The sequence below is a fragment of the Pteronotus mesoamericanus genome, unplaced genomic scaffold (genome assembly GCF_021234165.1).
Source record: "Pteronotus mesoamericanus isolate MK-2021 breed Mesoamerican mustached bat unplaced genomic scaffold, CSHL_Meso_final contig_164, whole genome shotgun sequence".
In the NCBI taxonomy this organism is placed as follows: Eukaryota; Metazoa; Chordata; class Mammalia; order Chiroptera; family Mormoopidae; genus Pteronotus; species Pteronotus mesoamericanus.
In genome coordinates, this window is record NW_026555065.1 from 6,213,359 (window position 1) to 6,234,572 (window position 21,214).

The 21,214-nt window shown below is 47.2% G+C and overlaps 1 protein-coding gene across 1 annotated transcript in view; it reads right to left on the minus strand.

The window, feature by feature from the left end:
- Positions 1–21,214, minus strand: part of TLN2 (talin 2) — a 401,255-nt gene that overhangs the window by 330,015 nt on the left and 50,026 nt on the right. The window contains exon 2 of the mRNA XM_054565330.1: positions 2,491–2,579. The gene's annotated coding sequence lies outside the window, so the exon portion shown is untranslated. The remainder of the gene's footprint in view (positions 1–2,490; positions 2,580–21,214) is intronic.

Sequence of the window (21,214 nt, forward strand, 5' to 3'; positions counted from 1 at the left end):
ATCCAATTCCATCCAGGTGTCGGTGGGCCCATCTCAACACCCCAGAGGGGAGGTGCAGGCATGGATTTAGTAACACAGAGTTTGCACACGAGTGTAACAGCATGGCTCCTGCTGTTGCCCAAAACATAAGATCAGAGTGCATACCTTGCCACGGAAGCCTGGCTATGCGGTTTCAACTTAACTCTGCATTTGGTGCAGAGTGGCTCAAAATATACGTGAAGCCAAAATCGAAGGGCCTAATTGAAAACCTAAAATCCATAAATGAGAATAGCATATCTGATACAGAATAGACACAATAACCCTGAGCACAGAGAGGTTATTTGGAGATCGTCTTTGATACAGAAATCCCAAAGAGCGGCCAGAAAATGGTTTTCAGAACACACAGAATCAACACAACCCCTCGGCTTCTGCCTCCCAGCCGTGGGCCATGGAGGACGAGCTGTGGCACTGGCTCTGAGGCTCACCAGCAGTAATCACAGTCCCCGCAGAGAACTGTCCCCTGGGAGGCTGGCTGAGGCAGGCAGAGGTGGGGTGAGACGTTGGCCTCCAAAATCAACTCATGCTGTTCTCTTCCCTGTTCATCTTTCCCCAAGTTGATCAAGTTCCTCCCTTAATTCAAGGGGCTAAAGTGCTGCAGAAACAGTACTTCAGAGTTGACACACAGGGAAAGGGCCATACCCAGGGGTATAACCAGGGAAGTGGGGAGAAAGAAAAAAAATGGCAGAAATAATCAACAACCCAGGGTCCAACAGACAGGCTAAGCTCCTTACCCTCCCCCTACTTGCTGTGTGACCCCAGGCAAATTACCTCCCCTCCGACCTCAGTCTCATCCTCTATAAAACAGCGATAAGCTGCCTAATGGGCTATGGGGAGGTTTAAAGCACAAGACCGTGTGACAGGCACTTTGCCCAGTGCCTAGTACATCTTAAGTACTCCATAAATGGTTGTTAAAACTATTAACTACTTGAGAGGAGAATCCAGTTGGCTTCTTGTAAGAACTAAACACAACCTTCGAAAGGTCTGGCGGCGGCAGTGCCAAGCCCTCGGCCACACAGGGGCCTCTCAGGAGAACAACTGCATGGCCAGCGCGCTGCCTGGATGCGAGACACCCGCTGGCAATGTCGCCTGAACTTCTCACTCGGCCGGCTCTGAGGTTTCTGTGGTTGGTTCCCAGCATGGTTTCTCCTCTCCACACCCCTCTTAAGTGCTACATTAGCCCAGCTGACACAGCCTACTCTTAGGAACCAGAAAGAAAAAAAAAAATATAACACCTTCAGTCTTTTTGGAAATACTAACTTACGGAGTAGCCACATGGTGGAGACCCCCACGGGATTTCATCCCATAAATTTAAGAAGCACATTATTTAAGGTAGGGTTTCATTGACAAAAATCACAACCTACAATAACAATAATGAGGGACAAACTCACAGGCACAGATGAGAGTAGTAGGGCCCCATACTTTCCAGTCAGGCTCACGTTCCAGACCACTCAGCCTCACACCGCTGAAGCCAGACAAAATCCCAACAGGTCTCTTGGTGGCTTTACAGATACACACCACCGGCAGTTCACCAACAGTCACACTCAAGGCCAAGTCTCACATGCATCAGAAGCTTAGACCTTCCTTCTCCAAGTGTGATCTACAAACCGGAGGCATGGGCAGCACCTGGGACTGGTTAGAAATGCAGACTCTCAGGCCCCACCCAGACTACCCGATCAGGAACTGCATTTTAACAATACCCCCAGATGACACTGCTTTAGAATATTCACAACAAAGTCCACCCAGACAAGTTGTAATAATTTATTTCGGTTTCTACTTGATCTTTTTCTTTCTTCATGGGAGCTCCATGACAGCACCGACTGCCTACCTCAGCCAATGGCAGGTAGTGCTCAAATATTCATTGGTTGAATGAATGAATGAATGAATGAATGAGTGGTCTGCCAAGTGACTGAAGAGACCTATCCTGTAGTAAGTGCAAAGAAAAATGCAAGCAAGGGTCTGAGAGAGAGAATACCTGGGGCTACGGGGAAGACACCTTTAAACAAGGTCGTCAGGTAAGGCCTCTCTAAAAGGGGCTGGCATTAGGAGTTACATTAGAATAAGGCTTGATGAATGGGGAGGAATATGCTGGAGAAGAGGATATCAGGCAGAGGGAAGAGCACCTGCATTTGCCACCCTAAAGAGACACTTCCTGTAGGCCAGTGAAGACAGAGAATTATGTTCGGCCCTGGCAGTAGAACAAAGACACTCCACAGAGGCAGATTCAGAAGGCCCCATGACCATTGTGACTGTTGGGGACAGAAAGGCTGTGTCTGAAGTCACAGCTGCCTCACCAAGACTCTTGTAGCTTGAGATGAGGGAGGCTGGCTACAGAGCGAGGAGGTCCATCAGCTGCCCTGGTTGGACTTTGTGACTGCTGGCCACCACCCCTCCAGCCCTCAGATTCCACTGGCTGACCGTTGCTTGCTAAGAAGAAACATGGAGAGTACTCACTGCTGTTGACAAGTCACTCCAGGAGCTGTGGGGAGACAAGCACCCGCGGGTCCAGGAACCCAGTCCAGATGTTACCCTGCAGCAGCACACTGACAAAGAAGAGAAATGACAGATATCAGCCCAGGTGGCCACATTAGCAAGTGAGCAACATTCTCCCAACACTGAATGACACTGATGAAGTTCAGACGATAAAGAGGGTGAATAAGAAAAATGTTAACGTAGGGCAAATGGTCCTAGAGTGCGCTGTGCAGTGACACAGCTGGCAGCCCTTTGCCTTCAGTCTCAGGAGAGGCACCACCCTGCTACTAGCAGCTCCAGGGCCGCCTCTCTCTGCAAATCTCACAACGCAGAGGCCAGACATATGGCTGGAAAGAGCCCGTGGAGATCATCAGCTCCAACCCCGCTCTTTACAGATGTGAAAAACCAAGGCTCAAAGAAAACAGGCCTTGTCCAAAGTCAGCAGCGAGTAATGGCAAGTTCAGGAATGGAATCACAGAACCAAGTCTATAAAGTACTAAACTTACCTGTAAGTTACCTTCCTTAATAAAACTCCGTTTCTAAATAAATATTATTCTTATTCTCTCTGGCTCTTAACTGAGAAGAGACAGGGCAGCCTGCCGTTCCAAATCTTAACCATCCCCCCAGTTCTTTCTCCTTAATCCCCAAAGACTTTCAACAGCCAAGCTGAAACTGCAGGTTTTCTTCAAAAACAAAATTAAAAGAAAAAACACCCCAGAACTGTTCACACTTGAGTACAAGAAGAAAATCTAAAAACTTTTGAGAAAAACCTGAAGACCCAAAAGTTGTGAATTTATGAGATATAAAGAACAGCACAGAACTGGGGTGGAGGGGAGCTCCATTTCCACATACATTAGGGTTACAGACCCTGGAGACCAGAATCCTTCGGGAAATAGTACATTTCAAAAAAGGGTGGGCTGAGACAGTTGCCAAGGGTCATTTTGTTAAAATGAAATAAATGATCAAAATGCTAATGCTCTAGGAAGTGTCTTTGGATTGTAGTTTTTTAAATTAATCTTCATCTAAGTATATATTTAAATCATAATTAGCTAAATAGCCGTGCTCCTTCCCCTGGGGTTCTTGTTCCAGCTGACCCTGGCAAGTCAAAGCAGTCTTGGGCAGGTCACACCTAACCTCGCAGACCCCTCAGTGCACACGCCTGTAGAAAGAGCACGAGTAGACAGGATAAAACTCAGGTGTCTTCTGGCCACGGAATTTCAAAATTCCCTTACAAAGCTGAAAGTACCTCACATTAAGTCAGCTTATGCGGAGCATCGTGCATACTTTGAAGAAGTGAATGCCAGTCGTTATAAATTTAAATTGCCGTATCTCTTAGGAAATAACTATGAGGTTGGTTTAACAATAGTTGTATTTTGTTTCTAAGGAGTTAGCTTCAGCAATGACAAATCTGTCTCCACCCTCACTAAGTGGGCATTTAAATCTGTTTCCCCAAAGATCCATTATTATTTATAAAGCAAAAGGGTTTCTTTTGCATAGAGTGGAATTTCGGAAAGTGGAATTTAGGCAGTGAGGTCATTTGTTTTGAAACTACAACCATTCCAATTTTTTTCTCCCAGCTTAGCATTCTCGTTACTCTGGGTTAAGAGAAGGAGATGTAGGTTTCCGAGAAAACGCAAGGCCCGGTAGGCCACCCACAGCACAATCAAGGATTCCTCCCTGGACAATCCATGGTATGTATAACTTACTGCTCATTTCCCTTTCAACAGTTCGGCAGGCTCAAATGTAAAAAGCCACTGCAGACTCACACATAAGCAGACTGAACACATTTCAAGAAATCTCCAGCAACCCCAGGATTCATTTAAAAACAAACACACACAGCCCACCACAATGGCCACATTACTCCTTATCCTTATGGGGAAGGAAGGTCCACAAATTCCTCTCGAAATATGATGGACCGTTTTACTCCAAAGAATGAAACGCCTTCAGTTTCAAAGGGTTTGTGAGCCCCCTGAAATTTCTCTCTGTGCCTCTGGTTAAGGACCCCTGCTTAATTAAAATGTTACAAGTAGTCCCCTTTTATAAAACTCTCTCTCTCTCTCTCTCTCTCTCTCTCTCTCAACTTTCTAAAACCCCTTTGTAGACAGACTTGTGCATGGCAACCCCATTTACAAAGTGACCCAAAAGGGCAGGAACTAATGAGAAAATGGGCTTCTTGCAGCATTTATGTTGGAAAAGTATGACTCTGCAGCTCGCAATGCTAACAACTGTTTGGGAGCCCTCTGCTCCTCCTGGGACCCTCTGTGCAACAGTTTCAACAGGGACCTTCCCAAAGTTATGTCTGTGCTTGATGCTCAATTTCCAGAACTTAAAAAGTACATACTGTTTAGGAATGCATACATAGGTTGATAAAAATAAGAAAAGCAAGGACTGGTTAAAACAAAAAGTTGAGACACGTGTCACCTCTAAGGAAGAGAGGGAGCTTGTAAGGCAAGGGCCAACACCAGGGGCCTCAGACCGGTACTGGTCCGAGGCCTGTTAGGAATCAGGCCACACAGCAGTAGGTGGGCAGCGGGCAAGTGAGCGAAGCTTCGCTTGCATTACCACCAGAGCTCTGCCGCCTGTCTCCCCACCTTCTGTGGAAAATATTGTCTTCCACGCAACCGGTCCCTGGTGCCAAAAAGGTTGGGGACTGTTGCTCTAAGGTATCCACAGTGTCAATTCCTTAATCTGATTGTTGGCTTCAAAAAATGTTCTTTTTAACTCTTCAAATTATACCTGTATGCTTTATATAATCTTTTATGTGTATGTCAGAGTAAAGCAATTACAGCAAATGACAGATTCATGTCAGTGACAGGGACCTCCAGGAGTTCTCAGCTCCAGTTTAAGACACACTAAGAACCCTGTGGAGTGAGTCCCGTGCTGGTCAAGGGGTGGGGCCCGACAGTGAACAGTTACAAGTTCTGGCCCCAGACACACCGTCTATAAATACACTTCATTTAAAAGTCCACGCCCTGGGACAGTCCTGTGCTCTGGGCTGAGGCCACAGTGACCTCTGATACTGCCCGTCCCTCTGGGAAAAGGTGGTGTTCGGTTTCACAAACCTATTGGTCTTTCCTCTTACACGCCCTGCAGGCCTATTTCCTGTGGCACATTCTGTTACCATGAACAATAAATAATCAGTAAGTATTCCTAAACAGCTAGGAAAGGAGCACAGGCCCAGACACTTCTGCAGAGCTCAAAAGAATGTCCGGGCATCCCCTTCCTCAGGTGGACACAGGCTGGGGTTCATTACATCTTCTGTTTTGGGTGCCTCATCATTGCCGTCCTCGGGAGAATTCAGCTCTCCGGTGTCTAGTCAAGCCATCCACTGGCCAGAAAAACAGCTGTGTATGGAGACATGACCAGTATATGTCTCAATTCCTCGCCCTTGCCACATACTTACCAATGTTATCTTGACCAAATAAGAAAGCATTTTTTTCTTTCCTAATAATTTGAGCAAGAGTACGCCAAGTTATTAGGGAAATAATAACCCCTTTTTTACAATCTCACTAGCAGACAAAGCTGCCATTTTTATTTTTAGTTACAATAGCCAAACACTAATGCCATGACATCAAACGTTTTAACCTGGTTTTGGATAGCCTGCACCCTTACCCTGTGCAGGGCTGAAGCACAGTACTATTCGATACATAAAGGAAATATTGTAGTCCCTTATCTCTTGCTAATGGACTCTTCTACTCTAACACAAGTCTCCAGTTAAAAAAAATAAGCAAAAGGCACATTAAGAATTCAGACCCACTCTCTATTAAGTCCCCTTCAAAAGTAAAACATCCCACTGGATACTGCCTATCTACTAAGTTCAAGACGGGCATGGCCTTCACGTGTGTGCGGCAGTGGGGGGGGGGATAGAGGGGTGTATGAGTGTGTGTGTCCGTGTGATTGTGGGAGTGTAACTGTGTGAGTGTGCATGTAAGTGTGTGTGAATGCGAGTGTGTCTACGAGCTTTCACAGGAGTGTACACACGCACATGCAAGCCCAACATTCTTTTTGATCGACTCAAAACAATAGCTTACAGGGAAACCATCAGTACGAGCTCAGGAAAAGTAAAGGCCTGCCAACTCCAAAAGGACAAAGGGTTTCAGAAACTAACATGGGAACAAAATGATCTCATGTCCCTTTCCCACTGAGGCTGTGCCTATGTGGGATCCTTCTCGAATGCGGAGTGCTCGCTTACAGGCACAGTCACTGTTTCCACCCTAAGGGACCCATTTGGGAGGATGGCCAAGCCAGGAAACAGATTCAAGAGGCAGGTTTTGATGTTTAACCCAGACAATCTACAGACAGAGCTCCTCAGCCAAGGAGGAGGCTGAAACTCCCTGTGAGAAGTGAGGCCCTGGCTTATCCTCAGGGCATTAGTCACTATGTCCAAAAGCTAGTTCCTTAAAACCAAGGGCCTTGGGTTGGGACTAAGGGTGGACCCTCCAACAACAGGCCTCGCTCTCTGGGGCACGTGGCTGTGTTACAGTTTAATTCCTCGTGATTCTCACACGCTTGGGAGAACACAGGCAGGAAAAGCCCACAAGCCCCAGGCCTCACGGTGCCTCCGCCGCCATTGCAGCACCAGAGCAACGGGAGTGAGGCATGCAGTGCAGTCGGTGAGCTGCGTGCAGAGCTCTGCTCCTGCTCCCCTGATCATGCGCCCCGCTTCCTTTATTCGTTATTCACTGAGGTGCCGGGCTCTGTGCTAAGTGCTAGGAGAGGAAAAAGGTGGTACCTTTTCAGGCCAGAAAGTTTCGCAGACCCTCCGCTTCCCACGGCCACCAGCCCCAACACATACACACAATGGTGGTACTTCTGGTATCCTGAGAGAGAGACGATATCAAGACCAAAAAGCTCTTAAAAGAATTAATTTTTAATTAATCCCAATAGCAACTACATACATTTTTAAGATAGTAAAAAAAAAAAAAAAAAATACTTCCAGGGCATTATTAATTTATTCCATAGGCAAATGCTTGATATACACAGAGTGAGGATCCCTTGAATCACTTGAAAAGAGTAAAATAGTCTATTCTCTTCTAAACTGGTTCTGGAATGGCGGTTGGAGAGCAAAATACAATTTTTAAAAAATGCTTCCCGTACTTAGAGATTATGCTGTTTCAAAGAAACGTTAAGTCACATGTGAAGGCAGGAAATAAGAAAGTGCTAACCTGCCTCACCTCCCACAGCTGGGGACGCAGCAGCCGCCAACCCCAGCCAGCGCCCCTCACACAGCTCTCCTGCCGCCTCTCCCTCTGCTGGGGAACCCCCACCGCCTCCCTTTCTATCCTGTCCTGGAATCCTCTCTTCCCTCACCTGCCTCAGCCTGGAGCTCCCGGAGAGCAAGATCTTCCCTTTCCTGCTGGCACCCCTAGCACCGTACGCAGGGCACCCAGTCGATCTACAGTAAGCAACGCGTGAGAAGATGGGGAAAGATGGTTGTTTGCAGACAGCTTTGCAGGCAATGAAAACAAGTAACAGAGACTGTGGGAGAAGAAGGGTGTGACTGGACCTTTTCCCAAGTCTGGCATAACTCTATGATTTCACATTCAGGAATAAAGATATTTCACAATCTGTAGAAAAGGTATATATAGATGTATATAAAATCCATCAGTCTTCCCAAAGGCCCAGCCCACGTAAACAGCCTGGCTTCCCGCATCAATCAGTCTGACAGCAGCAGAAAGACGGGGAACTAGACTCAAAGGTGTTCGCTTTCTTCTTGTGCCTTTCTGCACGACTTACGCTACTGCCTTTTCTACTTCCGTTCTCCTTCTCCACTGCATTCAGGATATGGTTCTAATTTCTTCCCTCAGGATAGGAGGCCCTGCACACTCAGACCCCCACTGACTTCCCCTGACTCAGCCTCTTCCCATAGACACATGCACAGCCACGAACCACAAACCAGTCCCAAGAGTGTGTCTGGGACACTCCCCGCGCCACCACATCCTGTCTTCTTCTGCTCACCTACTGTGGGGTCTGTGTCCCAGTCATTCCTCCTAGAAAACCCAGCCCCCTCACCTAATACAAACCCCCCTAACCAGATCACTCTGCCCAGCCTCCAAGATGACCCCTCTGATCCTCCTCACCAAAATCAGTCTTTCCTTCCCACACAGGCCCAGAGTCTTTGTCCCACTGCGTGGTAAGCTTCTGTGTCCCTCTCACTGTCCCTAGATTGAGTTTCCGGCAGGCAAGGATGCCACCATCGTAACACCTTGTATTAAGCTTTGTACCCTGCACACAGCATCCACCATAAACCTTGGCAACGATGAGGACTCGAATACCTATGAAATGCTATGCCTCAGTTGTTTCACAGGTTCTTGTGGGGTGGCTCTGTGGGTGCCCATTTAGAATCAAATGAAGCACACAAGCAGCCTGAACAAGAGGATAGATTTTTGTTGGTTTTTTTTGTTTGTTTGTTTTTGTTTTGTTTTGTTTTGCACGCTCCACCAACACAAGTATTCCATCACATTAGTCCACCCGTCAGACTATTTCCCAAGAGCTGAACGACTAGACTTCCTCAGCAAACTCCGCGCTCCTCTGGGACCAACTGAAAAAGCATGCGACTTCAGAACGCGCAGGCACACTTTTCTTTATGAAGGACACAGCTTCTGAATAAGCAACAGTGTTAAAGGGACTGAATTTCTAAATTCACTCTTAAAGCATATATTTCTTTTGAGACAGATCAACCCACATGCTTTTTCTTCTGATTCATTGCTTATGTTATGTGGGTCTAGAATTAAGACAATTCCCTAAGGTCGGAAAATGCATTTGCTTACGGACAGATAGACATGGCAATGTTGTTAATGCTCGTCCCAGATAAGTCTGCTTACATGCTCCAAATAAAACAAGGAAGCAATATTTGACCCCTGTCAAGAAGCCTCTGGAATCTTTTTCTTTTTCCCCAAACACAAATGTTTCTCATTTGGTCCAAGCTCTGTTTCAATGACATGCCAAGAAAAGACAAAGGAAAACCCCACTACTACCCATTCCTGCTTTCATGAAACATTATAAATTATCTTTATTACATCATATAGTAAAGTTGCCTCACCAAAGTTGATGCTGACAAATGGCAACAGGAGCCCTTCTCTCAACAAAGGCTTTATTGGTAGGTGTTCTTTTGCTTGGCCTTATTTTTCCTCAGAAACCAGGCAGCACGAGGACATGGCCCATGTGAAGCCCTTGATGTTAGCTCCTAAAGAGCTGTCATGAACATCAACATCAAAAAACAAAACAAAACAAAAACCTCCTTTGTAACATTAAATAATTTGAGAAACAAAAACTGACTGGATGAAGTGTCTCAGTATCCCCAGCTAAGTAAATCCCAGCTCTTACAGGGATGTTGGTGGTTTAAATTTTAATACCGACCCCATGGACCAACCCCCTTGTCACCAGTCGGTGGAGGGGCATCTCAAAGACATTTAGCTCAGCATGCTGTCTCCCCTGGCAAGTTTCTTAGAGTAGGTAAATTCTTAGGTAACAGGCTAGAGCCCTGAGGGTCCCACAACAGCAGGGAACTCATCCTCTTTTGTTTTGGCTATAGACTCACTCCAGGATGCAAGCCAGCAGCTTTCCCATATAAACCAAAAGAAGGGAGAAAAACTTGAAGTACCTGAATTCTTAAAGGCTAGACAGCCTTTATTATTATTGTCCATTCTTCCTAAAGTCCCCTCTGGTGATGGGTGTGTTATATTATTCAAAATTCTACATGAAAGATGTATGTTTTTTGCTCCAAGCAGAAATTTTAGAAGTAAAAAGAACTAACTTTGGAGCTCCCCAGGCTCCTAAATGCTCCTGCCAGAATCCCACCAGGCAGAAGGAGGTGGGCCACGTGGTACTGGGAAGCCATTCACAGCAAGCAGGAGATTTCCCTCTTTTATTTATGAAGTTCTACCTTCTAGCTTAAATTCACGTCATGCAAGTTTTGCACTTACTCAATATGTGCATACTTTAATACTAAAATAAGTTTTGTCTTCCCAATTCCCTGAGTAAAATTAAGGCTCCAAAGAGAGTCTGGGGTTGATCCAGGTTCGCCACCCAGCACCTCACCCCTATTCAGGAAGCAGGAACCTTGGCTCTGCCCTTCCTCCTACAGCAGCGAAATCCACCATCCAAACGTTTGGTGACTTTACCAAGGGAGTTGGAGGGAGGCCCAGGGACAGAACCCAGGTCTCCAACTTCTCAAACTGGGACTTTTTACCCCTTGGCATCCATCAATTCATAGCCACTCCTTATCTCATAAGGCCATAGTCCACTTTAAAATCTGTCTGCACATCTGCTCTAGGTTTAAGCTGATGAGTGTTCTCTTCTGAGCTCAACACAAGGTTCACAAAATGGGAGTCTGATTCGTAACTGGTTTCAGATTGCGAAAATCTCCTTGGTCTCTGGGGTATTTTGACTCCTCGCCGATTGGCTAAAATTTAAGGTATAAGCTGCTCAATGGAGACAAGTCATCAGCATCCAGAATCTAAAAGGAAAACCAAAATCAAATCTATTAGAGGGTAAGCTGTCACTCCAAACACAATTCAACCCAAAACTATGTTGACCACTTTCCTATAAATGGCCTTTGAGCCAGTGGTATCTATTATAAGAACTGTAATAAACATTATTTTAGCTGTATATCTCACGTTTCAAAGCAAAAGAGGAAAGGGGATTATGCTAATATAAAGTTGTGTTTATAAATTCCAAGGGACATCATTTTCCTGTAAAGCAGTGGTTCTCAACAGGGAGCAATTTTTCCCGCCTCAGAGGCCATCTGGCACTATCTGGGGACATTTCTGGCTGTCACAACCAAAGGAAGTAGCAGTGATGCTACTGGCATCGAGAGGATAGAGGCCACGGATGGTGTTAAACATCCTGATGCACAAGAGAGTCCCCACCGCAGAGAACAATCCAACCCAGAGCGTCAATGGTGCCAAGACTGAGAACCTTTACCTAAAACACAGGAAGCAGGAAGGACAGCAGGGCAAAGTCATGAGTCCTCACTCTTTGTCTGGACACAATTTCTGGGTCTCTGGTTCACTGTCACTAAACAGAGAGGTGGGCCTGCCTTTAGAGATTTTGCAACCTCTAAACTGGATTCAGCCATGACTTCCAAAGCCATCCTGCACAGCAGTTCTCCAAGCCTGGAGCTACTGTCTCTGACCTCAACACCCTTGATCGGGGCATTTCCCACCAGTCTCCTCTCAGCGCTGTCACATTTCCACTGGAAGGAGGAGCGATGCTGAAAGCAACTTGTTTCTCCACATCACCACCCACCAAAAAAGTCCCTGGTGACCACCCAGTTCACAGAAATGAAAAGCAGAGCGTTTCCAGACTTGATGATCTTCTTCCAACTCTAAACTGATTCTATGCAACCAACAAACTAAGACAGAAATGGAAACTTCGTTTTGAATTCTACATTCTGCTATGCAAAAATACGGAAGCAAATAAAATTTTAGAAAAACAGCATGACTGACAACTGCATTCAATAATGTACAATACTCCCACTCCCCCGTCTGCGGTTTCTTTTTCCCCTGTTTCAGCTATCTGCGGTAAACCACAGTCCAATAAATAATATTAAGTGGGAAATTCCAGAAATTTTGAGAGTCCACATTTCACATAACTTATATCCAGTATATTGTTATAACTGTTCTATTTTTATTATTAGTTAATGTTGTCAATCTCTTACTGTACCTAATTCGTAAGTTAAACTTTATCACAGGTATATAGGCATAGGGAAAAAACATAGTATATCCAGGGGTTCAGTACCATCCCTGGGTTCAGGCAGCCACTAGGGGTCTTGGAACACACCCCCTATGGCTAAGGGTGGACTACTATATAAGGTGTTTGCATTTTTATAATATGTGGCAACCATAAATCAGCCCACAACCCCAGTTTAGGGGGAGAATCAGCATTGAAGCCATAATTCCATGGATAAAGAAAACATGCTACTACCTTGCCGTTCCCCAAACCTCCTCTCCTGGCTCCAGCTGTACACAAAACTGCCATGAAAAAGACCAGCTTAGCTGAGAGGCTGAACCCCTCCATATACAATCCCATGGTCTGTAGAGCCACAGAACACAGGAGTTATTTTACAGGTAAAATTCTCACTTTCAGGAAAAGAAAAATAACTTGTCTGCCTGGGGGAGAAGATTAACAACTTAAACCCCTCCACCAGTTCATCACTGCTTACTGATGCTCACACTTTCAGTCTCCGTCTCTCTGTCTCTCTCTTTCTGAGTCCAAGAGCATGAACCACTTGCCCAGCCACGCTGCACGGGAATCCCACTGACTCCTCTAGACGCAGGGCCATGGCTTCTCCACATCCCAAGCAGTTAGGATAGAGCAGCTGGTTAATGGGAAAAGTGGGAGAAGACACCTAAAACAGAAGTGAGGGGGAAGGCTAAAAAGCAATGCCACATACCCCTGTGAGGAACTAAAGAATTTAACACATTAACACATTTCATTTGCCTCTCAAAAAAAAAAGAACAAAAATACAACACCACCCACTCATAAGTTTCCCAGTACATCTATCAAGCAAATGAGAAAGGAAATCCAAAGATCATCAGTGAAAACCCTACAGAGGACAGCAGAGGGTTAATGTCCCGGGGGCGAGGCTTCCTCTCAGCACGTACAAATCTGAAATCCTAATAAAGACGCTGAAGGATTTAGTCAGGAGCCCTCCCCTCGGCCATCAGAGGAATGGCAAAAATGCGGAGTGCAGGCTGAGTGCTGGGAGCCGGAACAATTCCATTTTCCTCCTATGTGAAGAATTTGCATTTAAAATGAGCATTTCATCAGACCTTCCAAGAATGTTTGAAATTTGGCTGCTAAGAATAAAAGTGATCCTCCATAACACCGAATCTCTAATTTCTTAATGGCAACAGAAGTATCTGGGTTCCCTAATGGACTGAAGAACACGCCTACCTAATCACGTCTCCCAAGTCAGATGTAGCTTAAAATACAGTAAAACACAGACAACTCTTAAAATATGGTTCAATCACATTAACAAAAAGTAACGAGGACAAAAAAGGTACCTCCCTGGAGGTGACCGCGCTCCTCATGAAGCAAACTTTGCTTTCCATATAATTTCATATTTGCAAGGAAAGTAGTACCAGGAAATATAGATTTGTATGAGAACTAAAGAACACTCTTAGGACAGTTGGAGGCTTTTTTTATTCAGCAGCTCAGTGCTGAGTGCCAACCAGCCGTGAGAAGCACTGGCAGGGAACACGACTGAGGCAGTGAGCCCAGTGGCAGGAAAACCCACGAGAGGCCACCAGGCCAGTGAGGCGACTGCTGGTACTCACGGGACCTGTAAATTAATAACCCTGATTCTTAGCACTCACATCCCAAAAAAAAAAAAAAATAGACCTGTAATTTGGTTTTTGAAGGAAGGAAGGGATCCTGAGAGGAATATCAGAAAGTGTCACACTGCACCTCAGCCACCAGAGGTGGGGTCAGAGAGAGGGGAAGTCAGTGGGTGGCTTCAGCCCTGCTCCAAAAGAGGCACAGTTTTAAGTAGTTTATTGAATACAGAAGAACCTTTTATCTTCTTTACTCACGAATAATATGAGTGGAAAAAAATGCTACAGAAACACCCACAGAAGTTCAGAAAAGGGTTACCCAGAGCCATGGGGCTGGGACAAAGGCAAGAGGCAACCCTGTTCTGGAGGGGAATCAATACTCCAACCAGCCACGGGGCTCCTGCGGCCACAGCCATCAGCCAAGCTGTACAACACAAAGGGAATTCTTGGGAGTCTGAAGTTGTTTCAGTGCCTCCTTCCACATCCGCCCTCCTTATGGGGGTGGCTGCTCTGCGGTCGGGACAGCTTTTCACCAGGGCTAGAAGATTTCCTAGCAAGAACACTTTAATTAAAGAGGAGACACAAAGCAATACAAGAAAGATGCAGAAGTCACCAGAGGATGCTGCCCGGCCTGCAGCCTCCCTGCGGTTCCCATTCCCACCAGAGCCGCGCACCAAGCTGTCCTTGTATTTGACAGTCCGGGAAGGGAGGCCGGCAGCAGCTGGCAAGAGCCATCCCCGCAGCTCAGGGCCGTTCCTTCCTGCAAGATCTCTCACTGTTCAGCCTACAGAACCAGCCTACCCTTCTCCTAAAGACCGAGGGTTCCCTCTGCCTAAGCAGACTTCCCTGCACCCCGAGGCATGACACCTCTCTGTCATCCATGCCTGGTGATTTCCCAGGCTAGGAAGCTGGACCCTGAGGTCTGGGAAGATGAGTCACTGGCTAAACATCAGGAACCCAATGGGCAGTGCTGGTTTCCCAAACAAAAGGCCATACTAACACAGGGCTGACCAGCCAATGCCATGGCTTCCCTTAACTGGACCCCACGGGCCTCTCAGAAGACCAAGGGCCAGCCATGGACAGCACAGAGCTCAATCCTAGGGCCTGCCACCTGGTCTTCTCCTGGGGACTTCTGTGAAATAATCCACGGCAGAAGCTCCTTCTTCCATCATTAGTGCCATTTAAGAAACAAAAAACAACCCTCCCTCCTGACTCCTACAAAGCGCCCCAGGCCATTCCTTCGTTAGCTAGGGGAGGGTCTAACCAACAGCTGCCTGGGCTTGTCTGAGCTGACCTGGCTACCCTGGAGCCAGCAGCAGCAACCACCATCAGGGCTTCTGGACGGTCCTTCCTCTACACAGAGTACTCCTTCCCTAGGCCGCTCACCTGGCTGGCTGACTTCCATCCTGCAAGTCTGTTTAAATGTCACCTCTTTAAAGAACCACGCAAAATAGCTGCCCCCTCCCTCGGCTCTCTGGCACCCCTCACCCCCCACCCCCGACCAAGCCTCGCTCCTCTTGCCCCTGCCATCACTCAGGAGCAAAGCCTGTTCCACAGTGGATCCCAATAACTATTTACTCGAATGAATGTATGAGGAAAAGCAAATCAAAATGTATCTGAAATAAATACTACTATTAATCCACCCACATGAAAAGGCATGTACAAGAAGAACCATACTGGTTATATTAATAAGAGCCAGAATCTGGAAGCTACCCAAATGCCCATGGACAAAAGAATAGGCACTATGAATCTGTAGAGGTTTGGGAGATGCTCCAGGAATGGTACAGAAAAACCAGGACCAACTAGTCCCATCTCTTTACAGACACTTAGTAAGTGTGCTGTTTCTCATTAGGCTCTTCTAAGAAGTAGTTAGAATCACAGAAGGACCCAGGTTCCCAACATATGAGACTGCAGATTTGCCATTTATAATATCCATCTCAACAAACTGGGGTGGGGAAGCGCAGCAGGGTGATCCTGCCTGATCCTCGGAATGGAGGGAAACTGGAAAAAGACCCATGCACAAGAGCAAGCTTTGTTCCCAGTCCCCGTCCTTACACAAGCCCCTGCTCCAACGGTGGTGCCAACAAAGGCACAGCAGAGCTGCTTGGGAGTTGCCTGTCAATAAAGGCACCATTGTTGCCTCAGATGACTATTTCCAAGTCCTAAGAGAGGGAAGCTAAGGTTCGACAACTGCTGGTGAGGGACAGTGGGTCAGAAAAGACTCTATCACTCACCCTCATATGAGGAAAAACATTTTTTTCCATCTTTCAGGTAGACCTGAACTTCCAAACTATAGCCATTTATATCAGGACAGGTAGCGTGAGTAACTACAAGCCACATAAAGGGAAAGAACAGGAATCTATCCTGGGAACTTCAAGTGGGAAGCGACAAATGAGAGAAAACTGCCTGAAGCCAAGCAGTGACTTGGCCACCTTCCCACGCACCAGCCCAGGGCTCCTTCACCTGACAATTGGCCCCACAAAGGTGCAGGCACACCCCAACTTCCCTCTGTCAAGTCCCTCGGCTTGTCACGGCTTTCTCCTTCAAAGACAACAGAAAATGCCAACACAAACCAACTGACTTCCTGCCATGCCACGCTCCATATACTTTGGTTGCAGCAGGAACTCTCCCTGGGCAGAGAGCCGCAATCCCAAATGGCAGGTCATTTGAAAAGGCTCTTCTGCCAGCGAGCCTAACCCCCAAGGAAGACGGGCCCAGCTCCTCTGCAGTCATCTTCCTCTGCCTTAAAGAATTTGCAGCTCAAAAAGCTCCAGGAGACCCCAAGGAGATCCCCCTTTACCAAGGGTAGACAGTGCCATAGGCAAGCTAAACAGTGTGTTAAACATTCATGGGCTGTAAGGCCTAGTTTGAAAGGCATAACACCCTACTGTCAAATCATCTCCCACCCTGAACCCCTATGCCACAGCTTTGCGACCCAATGCTAGGATATCAAGGAGCCCTGCACTTCCTCTTCCCTGCCAGAGGACAGCAGGAGAGAACCTAGCTAGGGAGAACTTAAGCAGTAAGACAATGTCCCTAACAATACCCTAAGGCAATGCCAAGCCCTAGCAACAGAAATGGCCATAAATGTCTGTCCCTCCAGCTTCCCTGGGAGATCAGAGCCTCTGAAAGCATATTGACTACGCGATAAGCCCTCACTCCCATCCCCAACACTGGGAATCTAAAATTAGCCAGAATAAGCGTGTGCTCAGCCCTGTGTCTCCTACACTGCACCTGATAAGTGTCACTACCTCCTTTGGCAATAACTTGTCTTGGGGAGCGCTATAAATACCACCTAAGCCTACCCGATGTGAATTATGAATACCAGGAATAGTTTCAGGGTTTCCAGGCACTGGCTATGTGACAGGGGTGTCAAATTTAAAGTTGCCTGTGTAAGACAGACCCAGAGAACACACAAACCCCTCAGGCTCAACCCTGCGTTCTGAACCATGGGGAGGATCCACTCAAGAGCACATCCGCCTCCTGTGTGGCTCAAGCTACTGCAGCTCTAGAAATCCAGTGAGACGCTGTGGATCTCCTATCAATATACTAGGAAGTATGAGGCTAAGGGACATAGATTGAAGTTATAGAAAAGGACAAGCAAGATTTTAGGCTTCCTCGATATTTAGATGTCATTTAGAGCTTTTGTCAAGGGATGGGGCCCTTGCAAACAGAAGGCTGGCGGGAAGCAGGTACTGCCTGGATAACCCCAGGCTGCTGACATTTGTCTCCCCAGAAGCTTGCATCCAGAGGGTGCTTAATAGATGTGTGTGGAATGGTCTTCAGTTCTTTAGGTTTCAGAGGCTCACAATTGCAGAATCCTAATCCCCACGAGCTCAGTTGGCTGCACAGGTACAGACAAAGAAAGTCACCAGCCACCCCTGGACACGGGTGAATGTAGGTACATGCAGGAGGCAGAAGGGATGGCAGAAAAGGAGCAGTTGCAGGAGAAAGTGGGTCAATGCAGTAATATATCCCAGAAGCAAAAGGGGCAGAGGGTGCTAGGAGAAGAGGATGATAAACAGCAAAGTATGCAAGGCAGCCCCGATCCGGGCACCTGGGAACGTCTGCGAGATCTGGCCCCCAAAGTTTTGCTGGGGGCCTTTCAGAATGGCGTTTGGTGCAGAGGTAAGTGCAGAAGTTGAAGTATAGGGGCAAGAGGCATAGCTTACTCTTTTTTAAAGTTTGCTAACTGACGTCTAACTTGACCCTAAGCTAGTGGGGGAGCCGGGGGAGAAAATCACACCCCATCCGGTTCACATCCTTTTCACAACCTCTGTGCTACCCGATTTTCTCCCCCATGCCTTCCCACCTTCTTGTCTTTGTTCACTTGCCTCTCCCACCCAGAACGCCCTCAGTCTGCTTTCTGATGTCTCCCAGAACTCCCAAGGCTCAGCAGAAGCTGTCCTTCTGTGAACCCCTCTGAGCTCCCAGGCCCCCATCACTTTCCCTGCGCTGTTGGGTACCGCTCTCCTGGCCTGCAAATGAAAAAGCGCTGTGAGCTTGTGTCCGCCATCTCATCACAAACTCCTGCAACGGAGTCAGGGTCTCACTGCCTCTGCGTTTCTCTCACCAGGTGCCATAAGCCTTTGCCTATGACAGACCCTTAACACAGAGCGGTAAATAAGGCTGTTTTGTTTAAAAACAGTTATTGTCCTCCCTCCTTTCCTCAAATTCTTTGCACTTAGTAACAGACATAACTGCCCACACACCATTCCTATGTCAAATATTTCCCCAGCATGTGGGATTCTGTCAGCCCCTTGGGAAAAACACAAGCAGGGAATGAATCACTATAGAGAGCCCGGAGTGGGGGGACGGGAGGGGGGGTGAAGTAGGCAAGACGCTAGAGCCTCTCTCTCCTCTCCCCTCGGCCCCCACACCTATCCCACATGGTCAAAGGCAGGCAGGGAGGCCCTTGGGAAGAACGCTCCGGAAGCCATCTCCTCAGACATTTATCCCACAGAGCGCAGTACTGACAAGGCTACCCTCGGTCATTCTTTCTCCAAAGAGCTGAATAAAAGAAACCAGCTTTCTAGGGTCTAAGCCAACCTGAAGAGCTCAACTGAACTAAATACCCTCCTGCCCAAACCCTGCCTTCCCAGCAACAAGCTGAAGTCCCACAGAGATGGGGCAGATGCAGTTTTGAAACATTTGCTGAGGGTCCTGCCAAACACCCCGCCGCTAAAAACCAAACCTAAAAATGATCCCACACCCCTTGAAGGTGTGCCCACCTGGGGTCCCTAAGTTCTTACTGAGGCTCTTGGCCAGGGAACCAGCAGCCCTGCGGGAGACAGGCCCTCCGATGCCATTCATCACAGCTAAACCAACTCCTCCGGGAAGCCGGGAAGCCGGAAGCCCTGTGCATGAAAACGTCGGGGCCTGGCCTCCACGGAGTGTGGGGTCGGCAGTCAAAGCCCAATCCTGGGGTCCCAGAGGCCTCCCTCCTTCCATTTCTGACTGCCCACTGCACAAACACTGGCTTGGGGAGTGCTCTCCAAACTGACATCAGTGGAAAGGAAACATCCGGAGTACAATCAGAGTTGAGTCATTAAATATTGCACAGTCCCCTCGGGGAAGGAAAAAGCCAAAATGACCCACAAAATTGCTAGAACTTCAAAACCCCAAAAATAAAGTACATATATGCTGTTGCTTTCTCGTGTATAGCCACACCCTTAGAGGCCCAGGGGGCCTCTTCTGCAGGCAGCCCCCTGGGCCAGCCCGCAGGCTGCTGGGGGTCAGCCGCCACATCCGTGGGTGGGCCGGGCCCGTGGAGAGTAGCACCAAACACTGATTTTCTCCACCTACCCACCAGCAGCTCAGGAAGGGCTCCCACTGTTTACAAATCCTAGAACTATTACTTTCTGTTCTCTACAACACTGGGAAGCAAACCAGCTTTGGGGACCTAAATCCAAGGAGGGAGGAGGATGAGTGAAAACAGCGACACAGAAGACACAGAGGAAGGATGATTCAGTGCCAGCCTGACCTACACAGGGCAAACCCCCAGCATCTGTTGCATTTTTGTTGAATTCTCACATGGAAGGCCGACTCAAAGTGCCAGCAAAAGGAATACATCCAAGGACAGTTGCCTGTTAAACAGGAAGAGACCAGAGGCAAACTTAGAGTCAAGTTTCGGTTTTTCACACTGCATCAAACCACCTCTCCGCAGCTGGCTCAGTCAGTCAACAAGAGAGACCACGGCCAGGCAGACGAGCAGCTGGCTGTGGGGAACACCATCAAACGCTTTCTCCCTGCATCCCTGCTGGCAGTCAGGTACGCAGCCTGCACAGGGATCAGCAACCTTGGATCAGGGCTCCTACTTTGGGTGCTTGCCATGGGCAGGTTATATTTTGATCAGCAGGTACTTCCGGCCTCTTTATCTGCAGACGGAATAGACAGAAGTCTATGCTATTACTTTAAAACCCTACTTTGAGGACCCAAGTGTTTACCAGTCTACCCAGAGTAGGTTGAGAGTGCCCAATCACCGCCACCCCCTGCTGCCATCATAATACAGCCACTTCATGCTGTGTTCACCATTAAATACAGGATACGTATTTAAATCTGGCGTGCAGAGAAACCACAAATAATTCCTTAGTATAAGTATATCCTGTGCAATATTTGGGACATGCTTATTCTGAAATTAGTCACTATTTATCTGAGATTTAAATTCAACTGGGCAGTCTATACTTTATCTGGCAACTCTAATTCAACATTCAGAAGAACACACTGAGGCCTGAGAACAGCTGGAAGCAAACTTCATGGGCCCCAGCTGTCCGCTTATCCCACCCTGAGGATTAGCAAAAGCAGGGCACCAGCCTTGCTGCCCCGGACAACAAGGACAGGCGGAGGCAGGGCGCGGACTGCGCCTAGGGAGAAACGTCAAGTCCGCTCATCCCCACTTTACCCCGAGAGCGCACTTAAAACCTCAACATTAAAAAATATATGAACTTAAAAACATGAGCCAGATACACAAGGCAAATATTTTATAATTCCACTTACATGAGGTACATAGAGTGCACACAATCATAAAGACAGAAAGTAGAATGGCAGTTGCTGGGGGCAGAGGGGAGATAAGGACTTAGCATTTAATGGGTATGGAGTTCTCATTTAATGGAAAAGTTCTGGAGATGGAGGTTGCGAAAAAAAGAGTATACTTAATGCCACTGAAATGTATGCTTAAAAATGGCTAGCGTGCTAAATTCTGTTACGTACATTTTATAATTTTTTTACCCAATTGCCTCCTCATTTCCAGTTTAGCTAGGTTTTCTCCTCTCCAGCATAATTCATCTCTAACTTCATGCTGTAGGTATCCGCTAAGAATCTTACAGTTCAGGAAGAAAGCATAGCAACATGACGTAGATGAAAAGGCCAGAGAGGAGATATGCTGCTCTTGCACCCACCTGTGGTCCCATCTGTCCACGCCTCAGACA